Source organism: Ranitomeya variabilis, chromosome 3 (genome assembly GCF_051348905.1).
Source record: "Ranitomeya variabilis isolate aRanVar5 chromosome 3, aRanVar5.hap1, whole genome shotgun sequence".
NCBI classification, from domain to species: Eukaryota; Metazoa; Chordata; class Amphibia; order Anura; family Dendrobatidae; genus Ranitomeya; species Ranitomeya variabilis.
Window position 1 is genome coordinate 175,602,094 of NC_135234.1, and position 15,335 is coordinate 175,617,428.

At 42.7% G+C, this 15,335-nt stretch overlaps 1 protein-coding gene and 1 long non-coding RNA gene across 3 annotated transcripts in view; one reads left to right on the forward strand and one right to left on the reverse strand.

Moving 5' to 3' along the window:
* Positions 1-15,335, reverse strand: part of KCND3 (potassium voltage-gated channel subfamily D member 3) — a 702,096-nt gene that overhangs the window by 362,967 nt on the left and 323,794 nt on the right. The gene's annotated exons all lie outside the window — the stretch shown is intronic.
* LOC143818047 (uncharacterized) lies at positions 5,477-15,096 on the forward strand. The gene is made up of 3 exons (XR_013224280.1): positions 5,477-5,511; positions 13,946-14,005; positions 14,322-15,096. It is a non-coding gene; the product is annotated as an uncharacterized LOC143818047 (long non-coding RNA).

A 15,335-nucleotide genomic window follows, 5' to 3' on the forward strand; every position in this document is an offset into this window, starting at 1 on the left:
TAATTTGCCTTTTGCCTTTAATTGCTAGAATCTGCTAGAATTTGCTCTTATGATGTAGTAGTCTTGAAATCTCCGATTCAAGGATTTTATACTTCTTATCAGATATGTTCTCAATAGTCAGCCGCAACATGTTCTGGGTAGGTGGGAAATAGGGTGTAACCTTCTGATTTGGCCTCACTGGTGATCTGGCATATCTGACATTGGGTCAGAACGCAAACATCTACGACAAAGGGTATCTGTCAACAGGTTTTTGCTATGTAATCTGAGGACAGCATGAGGTAGGGGCTGAGACACTGATTTAAGTGTTAGTGTCAGTTATTAGGCTGTGTGATGTTATTTTCATACAATGAATGTTTTATCACTGGGAGAGTATCACTGCCTGGACTACAGCTCAAGGGAGCCCTGGTCCGATCACGCCCCGTCCTCTGCTAAGCAGCTCACTGTCAATACACAATGAGCACTGAAAGCTGTGGTGTCGGCAGGATTAGCTTTCTGAGCTTTGCTACATGCTACATATAAAACTCTGATTGTGTCACAACTAAATGCCACATTGTTGGAATCAGCTGATGACAGATTCCCTTTAACAGACTCAGAATTGCCAATTTGTTTTGCAGTTTTATAAAGTAGCAATTTACAAATCTTTTTAAAACTTGCATAGCTAACCAATGCTGCTTCCCCACCTGCTTTATAAAAAGTACAAGAATCTAAAATTAAGAGTCCACAATAACGATATGCAGCTAAAGGGATGACATTTTGGCAACAATAAAAAAGAAAAAACTTGCGTAAAAGCCTTAAATTTTCCCCTATGTGTTTTTAACTGTTATCTGTGTTCTTTCTTGAAATGTATTATACAAAATAACTATCATTATTGGATTTATTGTGAGCGTTGGCAATTGGCTTGGCACATGGGTCTGGCTGGGTAATTAGATATCTCTGTTACATTTAACAGCAACCATTGCAAGGAAACTTTGGGTTTAAAATTTACAATAATGTGCGGCCCTATAAAAGCGACATAGTGGCCACCACAACATTGTTTGGGGGTGATTGTAAACACTTTAAAAGTAGAAGATTGGTGCCAAAATGAGGTCAGAAGACATGTGCACGTGTCGTGTATGTATTCAGGGAGAAGTCTCTATGTGACATAGTATGGGACAAAGTTTGACAAATGAGCTTAGACTGGACGACAAGTGAAGAAGGAGAGACCATAGTGACTGCATGGTGTGTCCACTTGCCGCCATTCAAGAGTTCTAGTGAGATGTACAGTACATTGTGACCATTCCAGAGTGACAGAGGTTTAATAGATCATGTATGAGAGGTGACATGTATTGTGGGATTCTAAGGCTGATGGATCTGCTGCTAAGCGACTTAATCATACCCCTCAAGAAAGCAACCTGCGAGTTTGCAGGAAGAAACCACTATTAATATCCAATCATATTTCGCCATCTTGTATTTTATGTCCTCTTTGTAATATAAGCACAATTCTTTATGAGTTCATTTGAAGGTTCTGGTTCTTTGAACAATGACTTTTTTGCTGATCCTATAAGCTGAACAATGAGGGTTCAATTTGTCAAAGCTAGAATTTTGAAGCAAAATGGATTCAAAAGTCTGAAATTTTTGCACAACGCGAGGCTGGGCTAAAATTTTGCCACTTATGACGTTCTCAAGCTATTTTCGCCCAGCTCAGCCAAAGTGAGCAGAGCTGGGTGGGATAGGGACCTCTCACCCCCAGCTCATCAAATTCATGATGATTTGTAGCGTTCCTTATACCACAAATATTACTCTAGTCCAAAAATGAAGTAGGGTTTGTGGCGAGGCACATGCTACTTGACTGACGGTTTTTATTTATTAATGGCCATACGCCTCTTAATGAATCAGGACAGTCTGACTCCAGTATGCCCCCTCATCAAGACCAGCATTGTTAAGTCGGGGTAAATACTTGAAACTGTATATGCTGCATCTGAATGAATGAATAAATGAAGCTCTTTCTAGAACAGGGGAACCAATACTAATAACTTAACATTTAGCGTACTTGACAACAAATAAGTGTAGATTTGCATATAAGTCTATATTACCAATGTACTGTATTGATATTATTAGAATTTATTTAGTTTCCCTTTAAATTGTCTATCAGGCTGATAATATGCAGCCAGTCTTATTCACAGAGCATAGACTGCCATAGGAGGCACACTTTTATTTCAAATGTTGTATTGCATTCTGGAAAGAAACATTAAATGGTCAGAGGAATTTGCAGCAAAAATGCAATTGTAATGCAAAGTTATATTTAAAAATGTGATATGGTAATACGATGCTACATAAAGCAAGGCCTGAACAAAAAGCCTAAAGAGATGAACTGGAATATAGGTTAGTGTGTATGCAGCGTGTAAGCGCATTTTGACACTGGCCACTAAACAGACAAAACAGACAAAATCCAAGATAAAAACATAATAAGCAAATTCCATAAAGCAAACGTCTATAAAACAAGACCTTATACAATATAGCTGCGTACATCCAAAAATGGTTAAATTAGAAAAATGTAATAAAAATTGAGTAGTCCTTGAACTAAAAATTTTAAGCTGTTTCTATACTTAATGAGGACCAAATTTTTTTCTGATCAACCGGATGAAGGATGTAATAGTGACTGCACAGCAGAATAATACATTTTTGGTTTTATTTGTCCTCTCTGTTTTTAGTAATAAAATATTTAGCACATAACGAGCTAATGTTTTTTAAGTGGATGTAAGCAGTTTTCACTGGGAGCATGAATTTTCTCCTCTCCCTGTATGATGCTGACCAATCATAAGCAGGCAGCAACTCTCATGGAGGGAAACCATGCCTCCTCCATATATTATATCAAATTTATAGATGTGTGAAATGAAAAATGTCAGTGAGCCCTGATCTCCTGGTCTCACCTCTTGCATCAGTCAATGTGAGTGGAGTAGTAGCGCAGCTGAGTTTAACTGTATTATACTACAAGCCCTTCATAGCACTGTCAGCACAGCAGTACTGCTCCGATCCCTCACTACCTGTCTGGAGATCATTGCTAAAAGTGTCAGTATCACACTTACATCTGTTGTACTTAACTTGTAATCACTCTGCATAAGAATCAGAGGAATATGTCATATCTCACACAGGATTAACCCAGAACAGACTGAGATATGATGACATCCTCCTTTGTGAGATGTAATTGCAGAACATGCTAGGATCGTGGGATACTCAGGCCAGGTCCAGCAGTACTTAAAGGGGTGGTCACAGAGGCGGTGAGCCGGTCCTTGGCCCTGGGCCTCCAATAAAAATGATGAAGGGAGGTGGAAAATAAAGTCTATGTGGGATGATGCGTGATGCCACCTGCTTAAAGGGACTGCTGGGGCAGATGGTAATGCAGCGAGGATGGTTCTGCACTCCACAGGGGAGCAGGGGGGCCCAGGGCTATCAGTGCAGTTGGTAAGGGTTGATAGATGGTGGGGTGCAGGACTAAGGTACAGGAAATAATTGGAGGACACAGGGATTGCAGTTTCCTTTACCTTTTTACTGGTGAATTGCAGGTGCAGTCCAGGGCACAGGTTACAGGTGTGGATGGGGTCCAGGCGGCCTGGGAGTAACTTGGGATCCACTTAGCCAGGTGGGTTCTGAGGCCTACCGTTTGCTTTGTATTCACTGTCCCTTGCTGCCTGAAGCTTTACACAGGTTCCTCTCAGTGTCTGTTACTCCTAACCCATATCATTAACAGCATGAGCCTTTCATGGGCACTGTCTTCTCACTGGCAGCCCCAGGCTCCAAACCTGCTGTGGTGCCTCCAGGTGTCAGATGGGCCAGGAGACCTGCAAGCTTCCTCTCCCTCCATTGTCTCACACTTCACTCTCTAACCCCGCCTCCAGACCAGAATTTATAGGGAAGATCCCCTGAAACCGGGTTTAGAGCTCCCCTTCTGGACTGGAATCAGGAAGGTGTTGTATGTTTGTGTTACCTGCTAGGGGAATCCCTCCTTACTTCCAGGCATTACATCACCCCCCGTGTGAGGAAGGCAATGCCATTGTGGCAACCGGACTCATGGGGTGCCACATAATGACAGTCCAGGACTCAATGCTGTGTGAGTACAAGTTGCCTCAGCACAGCAGACATAAGTTACTGACACACTCAGTGATCAGGAGAGCTGAAAGAGCATTTGTCATGTGATAAAGCTAAACTCCACTGCTCCACCTCTACACTCCGTTAAAGTTTTCATGTGTAGGAGATAAGGACAGTGGTCCAATCATATCATATGAGGTAACCTTAGCACAGAAAAAGGTAAAGGCTTGATCCATCTGCAGAGATGAATATATTTATTAGAATCTAGCATTAGGGAAAACAGATCAATTACATCATTTTGACTAGTGCAATGGTTTCTTTTAGGGACATTAATGATGTGCTTTTAATGATGTGTAGCATTATGGCAGATGCATGTCATGCAAGAGGTTAGACCAGGAGATCAGAACCATATCCTTATATCCCACACACTGAAAGATCTGCTCTAAGATATGGTGGGGGCATATTCTTCTTTCCTTTGCATGTTGCTGCCTGCTTATGATTGGTCAGCAGCATACAGGAAGAAGAAATACACGCCTCCAGTGAAAATTGTCTGATAATTCCCACTTGGACTTAAAAAAGCTAACTCATTGGGTGCCATAAACATTGATTACTAATATATTTGTTATGAAGGGGTGACATTAAAAAACAAAAACATTTCATTCCACTCTGCAGCCACTATCATATCCTGTGTCAAGTTCAGCCTGAAAAATCAATATTTTAGAAATGGAGGTTTTAGGTTGCTAAGGAACAATAAACAGTTATTCTATTGTGATATATCATAGACGATAATACAGTGAAAAATGAACAACATCTTATTCGAGAGCTCTATTGGGATTTTTGTACAAACTTGATATCTTTTTTTATAATTAAACTGTTAAGCGATACAGATGTATTTATTCAAGTGTGGAGGTTATTCTTCCTTACTACTCGAAATCACAAAAGATGTGTCTAGTGCTGCCTAGGCCAAGCTTTAGATCCCTGTGAATTTGTCTAGTGCAGTCTATGCCCACTCCCTGTTGATGCCAATGACCTACATTAAGAACTGCAGTTAATATTTTAGCACTTTTTTTTACTTAATATAAAATATTTATCAAGTCCACCCAAGCATTTGATGTGCAAAAGGATTCCTATATAATTTCAAAAAATGCTCCATTGCTACCACTAACATTTCTATCAGATGTGTTGCTTTTTTCATATATTAGTCATTTAACACGTGCACATGTTATACTGATGTTCAGTCACTCAAACTACAAGACTTTTTTTTTGTAGATTCTGGTAAGGTTTGTTATTTGACTTGAAAGATGATAGAATGTGATTTATAAAATCTATTTTTCATGCAATTTCCTAATTACTTACAGTCCAGGATACTCTTGAAGCCCCTTCTGTCGAAACTGCAGTGAAAAATGGGATTGAAATCTGCAGTATGCCTGCTCATAACAAGTGAAGGTAAATTCAATATCCACATATACCGTAGTGTGTTCAGGTTGTGAATTAATGTATTGCAATCACCCAGGTACGGACTGGGACTGAAATTCAGCTCTGGCATTTGAAATCACACAGGCCATGCTGTCCCTGTCCTCAAGCACCAGATGGGATATATTACTAATATTACCCTGCATGGAGGAAAGCAAGATTTACTACAAGACCAATATTTCTAATGATACCTCTGTCACAACTCCTAACAGTATGGGTGTCTTGAGACACAGATTCTCTTAACAACGTAGCAGACAAGATGGCCCACGACCAGACAGGCCCTTCTGGCATTTGCCAGAATTGCCAGATGGCCAGTCCGGCCCTGCAATCACCCCAAAATACTGCTACATTATTTCATTTTGCTGGAAGGCGCTTGTAAATTTAATGTTTTGCGTTATCAGATTTAGGTCTCGTGCACATGAATGGATCCTAGTGCAATGCAGCAAAAGATTGGATGGCCCTCAAACCAATGTTATTCTAATGGGCAGCGCACATGTCACCGTCCGGCTTCTCACTGCATCACTCCAAGTGATTAACAAGCCTCCTCCTATATATACACATGGGGGGGACCTGTCAATCCACTACAGCAAAGTGAACATGAAGAGGAAGTCTGGGATGAACTCCAGCCCTGGCTTCCTCTTCATCTTCAGTATGTAAGGAGGCGGAGTTAATGACACCAGCACTGATTGGGTGCCGGGCATCACGTGTCACAATCCCGTACCACACACCTGGGATCAGCGAGTGCCAACATCATGGGAACGGCGCTGACATGGGAGGTGACTATGGGTTTTATTATTTTATCATGGCAAAACATTTAGCTTAAGAAGGGGTTGTCCTAATAGTGGACAACCCCTTTAAAGGGGACCTATGCAGGGGCGGTATATTTCCACTATAGATTCATATTCCTAGAAGCCAAAAGTGCATACAAATATTATGCTATCTGGCTATGAATAGAGCTGAAAGAATGCTGTAGATACATAGTTTCTGCATTTGGCGTATGGAGGAGGAGAGCACTTACCCCACACCTGTCACCTGTCCCTCTTCATGGTGACAGTCAGACTACTGTGCATATGTAGGAGAGGCAGGGCGAGAGGTGAGGGAGTGCTCGCCGTATGATGACTGCAGACTCATAAACTATGTGTCCTGTTATGATTTTCCCAATGGCAGGGAAATCAAAATAACAACGGACTAGCTCTCGGGTGATGGGAACTAAAGTGACCGTGACCTGAACCTGACACGACACTGGAAGTAGCCGGGGAGTGTTTCCTACGATGCCCTAGACACCACGCGCCAGCCGGAGATCTAACTACCCCTATCAGAGGAATATACAGGCCTGCCTTACCTCCAGAGATGAACCCCAAAAGGAGATAGCAGCCCCCCACAGATATTGACGGTGAGTCAAGAGGAAAAGACATACGTAGGATGAACAGCAGATTTAGCACAGTGAGGTCCGCTTACTAGATAGCAGAAGTACAGGAAAGAGTCACTTCACGGTCAACTTCAAAACACTACTCAAAAACACCATCCTGAAATTACTTTAAAACTCCAGTGACAACTCATGCCACTGGAGTGGCAATTTCAGTCCACGAGAGCTTCCAGCTACAGAGAGTCACATTGCAAATAGCTGGACAAAAATAGCATAAACTAGAAACAAAATTCAACTTAGCTGAACAGGATCTTGAGGCAGGAGAATGCAACAGAATGCTACGGATACATTGTTGGCCGGCATCAGACCAGCAGCCAAGCAGCCTTAAATAGGAAACTCCCCTAATGGGTGTCAACAGGTGATCAAGGATAGAAGAAGGCAAATAAGTGGCACTACCATAAAACACCACCGGGGGAGCCCACAAACAGAATTCACAACAGTACCCCCCCCTTAAGGAGGGGGCACCGAACCCTCACCAGAACCACCAGGGCGATCTGGATGAGCACTATGAAATGCACGAACCAAATCAGGAGCATGAACATCAGATGCTGTCACCCAAGAATTATCCTCCTGACCATAGCCTTTCCACTTAACCAGATACTGAAGTTTCCGTCTGGAAACACGGGAGTCCAAGATCTTTTCCACCACATACTCCAACTCACCCTCAACCAGCACAGGAGCAGGAGGATCAGCAGACGGAACAACCGGCACCTCATACCTCCGCAACAATGACCGATGAAAAACATTATGAATAGTAAAAGATGCTGGGAGGTCCAAACGAAAGGACACAGGATTGAGAACCTCCAGAATCCTATAAGGGCCGATAAACCGAGGCTTAAACTTAGGAGACGAGACCTTCATAGGAACAAATCGAGAAGACAACCAAACCAGGTCCCCAACACAAAGACGAGGACCGACACGCCGATGACGATTAGTGAACTGTTGAGTCTTCTCCTGGGACAACTTCAGATTGTCCACAACCTGTCCCCAAATCTGATGCATTCTATCAACCACAGCATCTACTCCAGGACAATCCGAAGACTCCAATTGACCGGACGAAAAGCGAGGGTGAAACCCTGAATTACAAAAAAATGGAGAAACCAAAGTGGCAGAACTGGCCCGATTGTTAAGGGCAAACTCTGCCAATGGCAAAACATCAAGCCAATCGTCCTGATCAGCGGACACAAAACACCTCAAGTAAGTCTCCAAGGTCTGATTAGTACGCTCAGTCTGGCCATTAGTCTGAGGATGGAATGCAGACGAAAAAGACAAGTCGATGCCCATCCTGGCACAGAACGCCCGCCAAAATCTAGACACAAACTGAGTACCCCTGTCAGACACTATATTCTCAGGAATACCATGCAAACGCACAACATTCTGAAAAAATAGAGGGACCAGCTCAGAGGAGGAGGGCAATTTGGGCAAAGGTACCAAGTGAACCATCTTGGAAAAACGGTCACACACCACCCAGATGACGGACATCCTACGAGAAACAGGAAGGTCAGAAATAAAGTCCATAGAGATGTGCGTCCAAGGCCTCTTAGGAATAGGCAAGGGCAACAACAACCCGCTGGCCCGGGAACAGCAGGGCTTAGCCCGAGCACAAACATCACAAGACTGCACAAAAATACGTACATCTCGAGACAAGGAAGGCCACCAGAAGGACCTAGACACCAGATCCCTGGTGCCAAAAATTCCAGGATGACCTGCCAACGCGGAAGAGTGAACCTCCGAAATAACTCTACTGGTCCAGTCATCAGGGACAAACAGTCTACCAGGCGGACAGCGATCAGGCCTATCCACCTGAAACTCCTGCAAAGAGCGCCGCAGGTCTGGGGAGACAGCTGACAATATCACCCCATCCTTCAGGATGCCAGTAGGTTCGGAATCACCAGGCGAGTCAGGCTCAAAACTCCTAGAGAGGGCATCCGCCCTCACATTCTTAGACCCAGGCAGATATGAAACCACAAAGTTAAATCGAGAGAAAAACAACGACCAGTGCGCCTGTCTAGGATTCAGACGCCTGGCTGACTCAAGATAAATTAGATTTTTGTGGTCAGTCAAGACCACCACCTGGTGTCTAGCACCCTCAAGCCAATGACGCCACTCCTCAAATGCCCACTTCATGGCCAAGAGCTCCCGATTACCAACATCATAATTTCGTTCAGCGGGCGAAAACTTTCGAGAGAAAAATGCACATGGTCTCATCACTGAGCAGTCAGGACCTTTCTGCGACAAAACTGCACCTGCTCCGATCTCGGAAGCATCTACTTCAACCTGGAACGGGAGCGAAACATCAGGCTGGCGCAACACAGGAGCAGAAGAAAAGCGGCGCTTAAGCTCCCGAAAGGCCTCCACAGCCGCAGAGGACCAATTAGCAACATCAGCACCCTTCTTGGTCAAATCAGTCAAAGGTTTAGCAATGGCAGAAAAACCCGCTATGAATCGGCGATAGAAATTAGCAAATCCCAAGAATTTCTGAAGACTCTTTAGAGAAGTAGGTTGTATCCAATCACAAATAGCCTGAACCTTAACAGGGTCCATCTCCATAGATGAAGGGGAAAAAATATATCCCAAAAAGGAAATTCTCTGAACCCCAAAAATACACTTTGAGCCCTTCACAAATAGAGAATTAGCTCGTAAAACCTGAAAAACTCTCCTGACCTGTTGAACATGAGATTCCCAGTCCTCCGAAAAAATCAAAATATCATCCAAATACACAATCATAAATTTATCCAGATATTCACGGAAAATATCGTGCATAAAGGACTGAAAAACGGAAGGGGCATTCGCGAGACCGAAAGGCATTACCAAATACTCAAAATGGCCTTCAGGCCTATTAAATGCGGTCTTCCACTCATCCCCCTGCTTAATCCGCACCAAATTATACGCACCACGTAGATCGATCTTAGTGAACCACTTCGCCCCCTTTATGCGAGCAAAAAGATCAGTCAGTAAAGGTAACGGGTACTGGTATTTAACTGTAATCTTATTCAGAAGTCGATAGTCGATACAAGGTCTCAATGAACCATCCTTCTTACCCACAAAGAAAAACCCTGCCCCCAGTGGAGACAAAGAGGGGCGAATATGACCCTTTTCCAAAGATTCTCTGATATACTCCCGCATAGCAGTATGTTCAGGTACAGACAAATTAAACAAGCGACCCTTAGGAAATTTACTACCGGGAATCAACTCAATAGCGCAGTCACACTCTCTGTGAGGGGGGAGAGAATCAGTTTTAGGCTCCTGAAAGACATCATAAAAATCTGACAGAAATGCTGGGATCTCAGAGGGAGTAGATGAAGAAATGGGAACCAAAGGTGCATCCCCATGAATCCCCTGACATCCCCAGCTCAGCACAGACATTGATCTCCAGTCCAAGACTGGATTATGAATTTGTAACCATGGTAATCCAAGTACTAATACGTCATGTAGATTATATAACACAAGGAAACGAATAATCTCCTGATGGTCTGGGGAAAGATGCATAGTCACTTGTGTCCAATATTGTGGTTTATTGCTAGCCAAAGGTGTAGAATCAATACCCTTTAAGGGAATAGAAACCTCCAGAGGCTCTAAATCAAACCCACAACGCTTGGCAAAGGACCAATCCATGAGACTCAGAGCGGCGCCAGAATCCACATAAGCATCCACAGTAACAGATGATAAAGTACAAATCAATGTCACGGACAAAAGAAATTTAGACTGCAAGGTACCCATAGAAAAAGATTTATCAACCTTTTTATCGACCTTCTTTATGCGTTTAGAGCATGCTGATATAACATGAGCTGGATCTCCACAATAGAAGCACAACCCATTTTTGCGCCTGTAATTCTGTCGTTCGCCTCTAGACAATACACTATCGCATTGCATATGCTCTGGTGCCTTTTCAGAGGTCACCGCCAAATGGCGCACAGGTTTTTGCTCAGAAGATACCGCCATATGGTGCACAGGTTTTTGCTCAGAAGATACCGCCATATGGTGCACAGGTTTTTGCTCAAAAGATACCGCCATATGGTGCACAGATCTTTGCTCAGAAGATACCGCCATATGGTGCACAGATTTGCGCTCCCGTAAACGCCGATCAATCTGGATAGCCAATTTCATGGCATCATTCAGACCTGTAGGCACAGGGAACCCCACCATGACATCCTTCACGGCATCAGAGAGACCTTCTCTGAAATTAGCTGCTAGAGCGCACTCATTCCATTTAGTAAGCACCGACCATTTACGAAATTTTTGGCAGTATATCTCAGCTTCATCTTGCCCTTGGGAAAGAGCTATCAAGGCTTTCTCAGCCAAAATCTCTAAATTAGGTTCTTCATAAAGCAACCCCAAAGCCAGAAAAAACGCATCTACATTTAATAACGCAGGATCCCCTGGTGACAATGCAAATGCCCAACTTTGTGGGTCACCCCGCAATAGAGAAATAACAATTTTAACCTGTTGCGCAGGATCACCAGCAGAGTGAGATTTCAGAGACAAAAACAATTTACAATTCTCTCTGAAATTCAAAAAACGGGATCTGTCTCCGGTAAAAAATTCAGGCATAGGGATCTTAGGTTCAGACATTGGAGCACGTATAACAAAATCTTGTAAGTTCTGGACCTTTGTAGCCAGGTTATTCAGACCTGCAACCAAACTCTGTGGGTCCATGATTCAAACAGGTGTAACCAAAGCCATTCAGAGATTAAGAGGAGAGGAAAAAAAAAAAGGCTGAAGACTGCAGTTTAAGCAAGGAGTACAAATAAGCACTAAGGTGCACTTTCCAAACACAGAAGGAAAAAAAACCTTTTCATATCCTTTCCTGCTTTAGTGCATAGTTTTAACACATGCTGGCCGGCCAAACTGTTATGATTTTCCCAATGGCAGGGAAATCAAAATAACAACGGACTAGCTCTCGGGTGATGGGAACTAAAGTGACCGTGACCTGAACCTGACACGACACTTGAAGTAGCCGGGGAGTGTTTCCTACGATGCCCTAGACACCACGCGCCAGCCGGAGATCTAACTACCCCTATCAGAGGAATATACAGGCCTGCCTTACCTCCAGAGATGAACCCCAAAAGGAGATAGCAGCCCCCCACAGATATTGACGATGAGTCAAGAGGAAAAGACATACGTAGGATGAACAGCAGATTTAGCACAGTGAGGTCCGCTTACTAGATAGCAGAAGTACAGGAAAGAGTCACTTCACGGTCAACTTCAAAACACTACTCAAAAACACCATCCTGAAATTACTTTAAAACTCCAGTGACAACTCATGCCACTGGAGTGGCAATTTCAGTCCACGAGAGCTTCCAGCTACAGAGAGTCACATTGCAAATAGCTGGACAAAAATAGCATAAACTAGAAACAAAATTCAACTTAGCTGAACAGGATCTTGAGGCAGGAGAATGCAACAGAATGCTACTGATACATTGTTGGCCGGCATCAGACCAGCAGCCAAGCAGCCTTAAATAGGAAACTCCCCTAATGGGTGTCAACAGGTGATCAAGGATAGAAGAAGGCAAATAAGTGGCACTACCATAAAACACCACCGGGGGAGCCCACAAACAGAATTCACAACAGTGTCCAGTGTATTCTTTCAGCACTTCTAATTGCCGAATGGCCCTTTTTTTGCATAATTTTAGCTACTAGGACTATATACTTGTCCACGTTGGACTTTTAAAGGAACACTGAAGGAAGAAGAAGCTAATACATTCTTAGAACTAGTGCAAAACTTGACTTAAAGGCAATTTGTCCCCAACTTTTACTACCCTGCTTGAAAGCAACAGGATGTGGGGGTAAAGACTCTGATTCCAATGATGTATCACTTGCTGGGCGGCTTGCTGCAGTTTAGATAAACTATTTTCTCTGCTGCAGATTTACTAGTTCTCTGAATACTGAACCGCATATAAACTCACCCAAACCACTGATTGGCAGCTTTCTTTGTACACTGTGCATAGGTAGAAAGCTGCCAATCAGTGGTGGGGGTGGGGCTATGCTGAGGTCATAAATTTGAATGACTACATGGCAACAGGTATACTAGTCCTCTAGTGATCGTCTCCTGCTGTTAACACTGTAATGTTAGAAAAACTGCAGCAAGCAGCCCTTTCAGTGACACATTGCAGGTTTGGAAATATTTTATGACTAGATTGAGTTCCTCTTTAACAATCAACTAATTTTTCTAGTATCTCAATTTTCTCATGATACAAATTCAATGATATCTCACACATGGTCTAAACAATTCCCAACAGGATAACATTTTTTTCCCTTTAAGTCAGGAACCTTGCATCACTCATTTCAGGATATATTGAGCCTAGAGGAAAGTTAAAGAAGGAGATTTCTGTATTTCATTTTCTCAGTGGATCTAGTTCACCACCCACTCATCAGATATGACTCCTTCTGTCTTTTTATAGAAGTTAACAGCTGAGCTCAATTTACATTTGTAACAAGGTTTAAAAAAGCACATGGCCCAAATATGAAATGTGAATGACTACATAACCCTTGATGGCGTATAATGTACACTAAACACTAAAATTCTTTTTGTTTCCTGCGATCAATGCTTGTCGGCAGGGCAGGCATTCTTTATAAATAATGATGAGCTGTATGCTGTAGTATAAAGGTAGAATAAGATCAATATAACACACTCATTTACATATCTTGTACTAGGAAAAAAAACTAAGTGCAGCTTTATTTGTTATTTTCCTTCTTGCCAGAGAGGAAGTCAATTTTACAGGTTTAGCAATTATGTTTTACAGTTCCCTACAATGTCCCATTTGAAGGTTTTGTCAGCCGGCTTTTGCCCATATCCCATTGGCTAATGAAAACAACAAAGTCAATACCCTCAACCCAACCATCTGCATCTTGCAATGTCATCTCCTGAATATCGGCAATAAAACTGTGATCCATAATTGCTTGCATTTCCCTTAAGGACATTGCGCTTAGTGTTATTGATGCATAGTAAAAGAGATGTTTATTGGTAATGTAAATTCGCAGAGTCAACAGACATATGGCAGCAAACGGAGGCATAGGGAGATGCATGAAGAAGCTAAAGAGGTGTGTATCCATAATGATTCCATTGTATAAGAGGGAATAAAGTAGCTCTGCTAGATCTTCAACACAGATTCCTATCTATCTAAAAAATAAAAAGGGAGGCGGCACTCTGATATAGGTGATAACATGTTGACTTTATTTAGCCCAGATATCTATCAATCTAGTATGTTTGAAAGCACAAATCTAGAACCTTGATCTCACCATCTTGTGCACATTGGTTTCGAACCCATGAGTCTGTGTTTTGTTGTCAGCTTCTTTATCCACTGAGTCTGTTTAGCTAACAAAGGTGTTTTTATTTGTCTGCTCTTTCTCCTTTCAGGTGCAGCTTTATATTCTTTCCGCCTGTTGGAATTTTCTACTGGTGATAAGGGTTGGACTGGACCACCAGAGAATCGAAGAATCCTCCGGTGGGCCCTGGCTTCTCCTTCAGAAGAGTTCATTGTGCAAACCTTGCAGTTGCTATGGGGCTCTTCAGTGGGAGAGAAATGTGGGCCCTCAGAATCAAATCCTCTGGTGGGCCCAATGTTCTCCAGTCTGACACTGCTGGTGATAGTTTTGGTGATATTCTGTTGATGTTTAGAGCCAGTTTGTGAAATTCCAAGTAAGGGTTTTTATTTTGCTGTTTTTGTGCTACACCTTTCACTTATCTCCTGTTTATCTTTAGGAAGTATGCAGTATATTTTCTAACAGTACTTGCTTTATTCTTTAGTATTTCATAATTTACTTTATTCACTCTGAGATCTTTCCTTTGTTCAGCACTCTTTCCCTCTTCTATGTAATTCACACTCTGCTCTGCCCTTCGGTTCTTTAGGAGGTATGTGAAGCTATTCGACCGCATTTTAGGCAGTTTGGGTCCGAGTTGCCATCTACTACTATCCAACAGACATCTGGACCCAATTGAAATGTCAGTCTTGTCAAAGGGACTTTCCTTCATACCCACTACTGATTTTGCACTATTTGATATGGTAAAGGATCTGCATTTATTTGTCAGGAGACTGAGATGGCATAAACTCTTTAAACAAAAAGATAAAAAAACTGCCGCTGATTTAGGAATTCCTCTTGACATGATACAGGACGTCCAGCTATTAGCAAATCTGGATACCATACCTCAGACGTCTAGAGGCTTAGGCCCGTTTACACAATTGAGGAACCCGAGTAAGAGGATGGCACCAGTGGGGGGTGATGTTTCAGCCATTGATGTCTTCCTCAATTTGGCCATTAGGGACATTAAAAAAATTACTGAGACTAGGCCAAGACATAATAGACATAATCTTAGTAGAGCACAGATCACAGCACTCCACAACCTTGAGACAGACAAAACGGTCATCTTTAA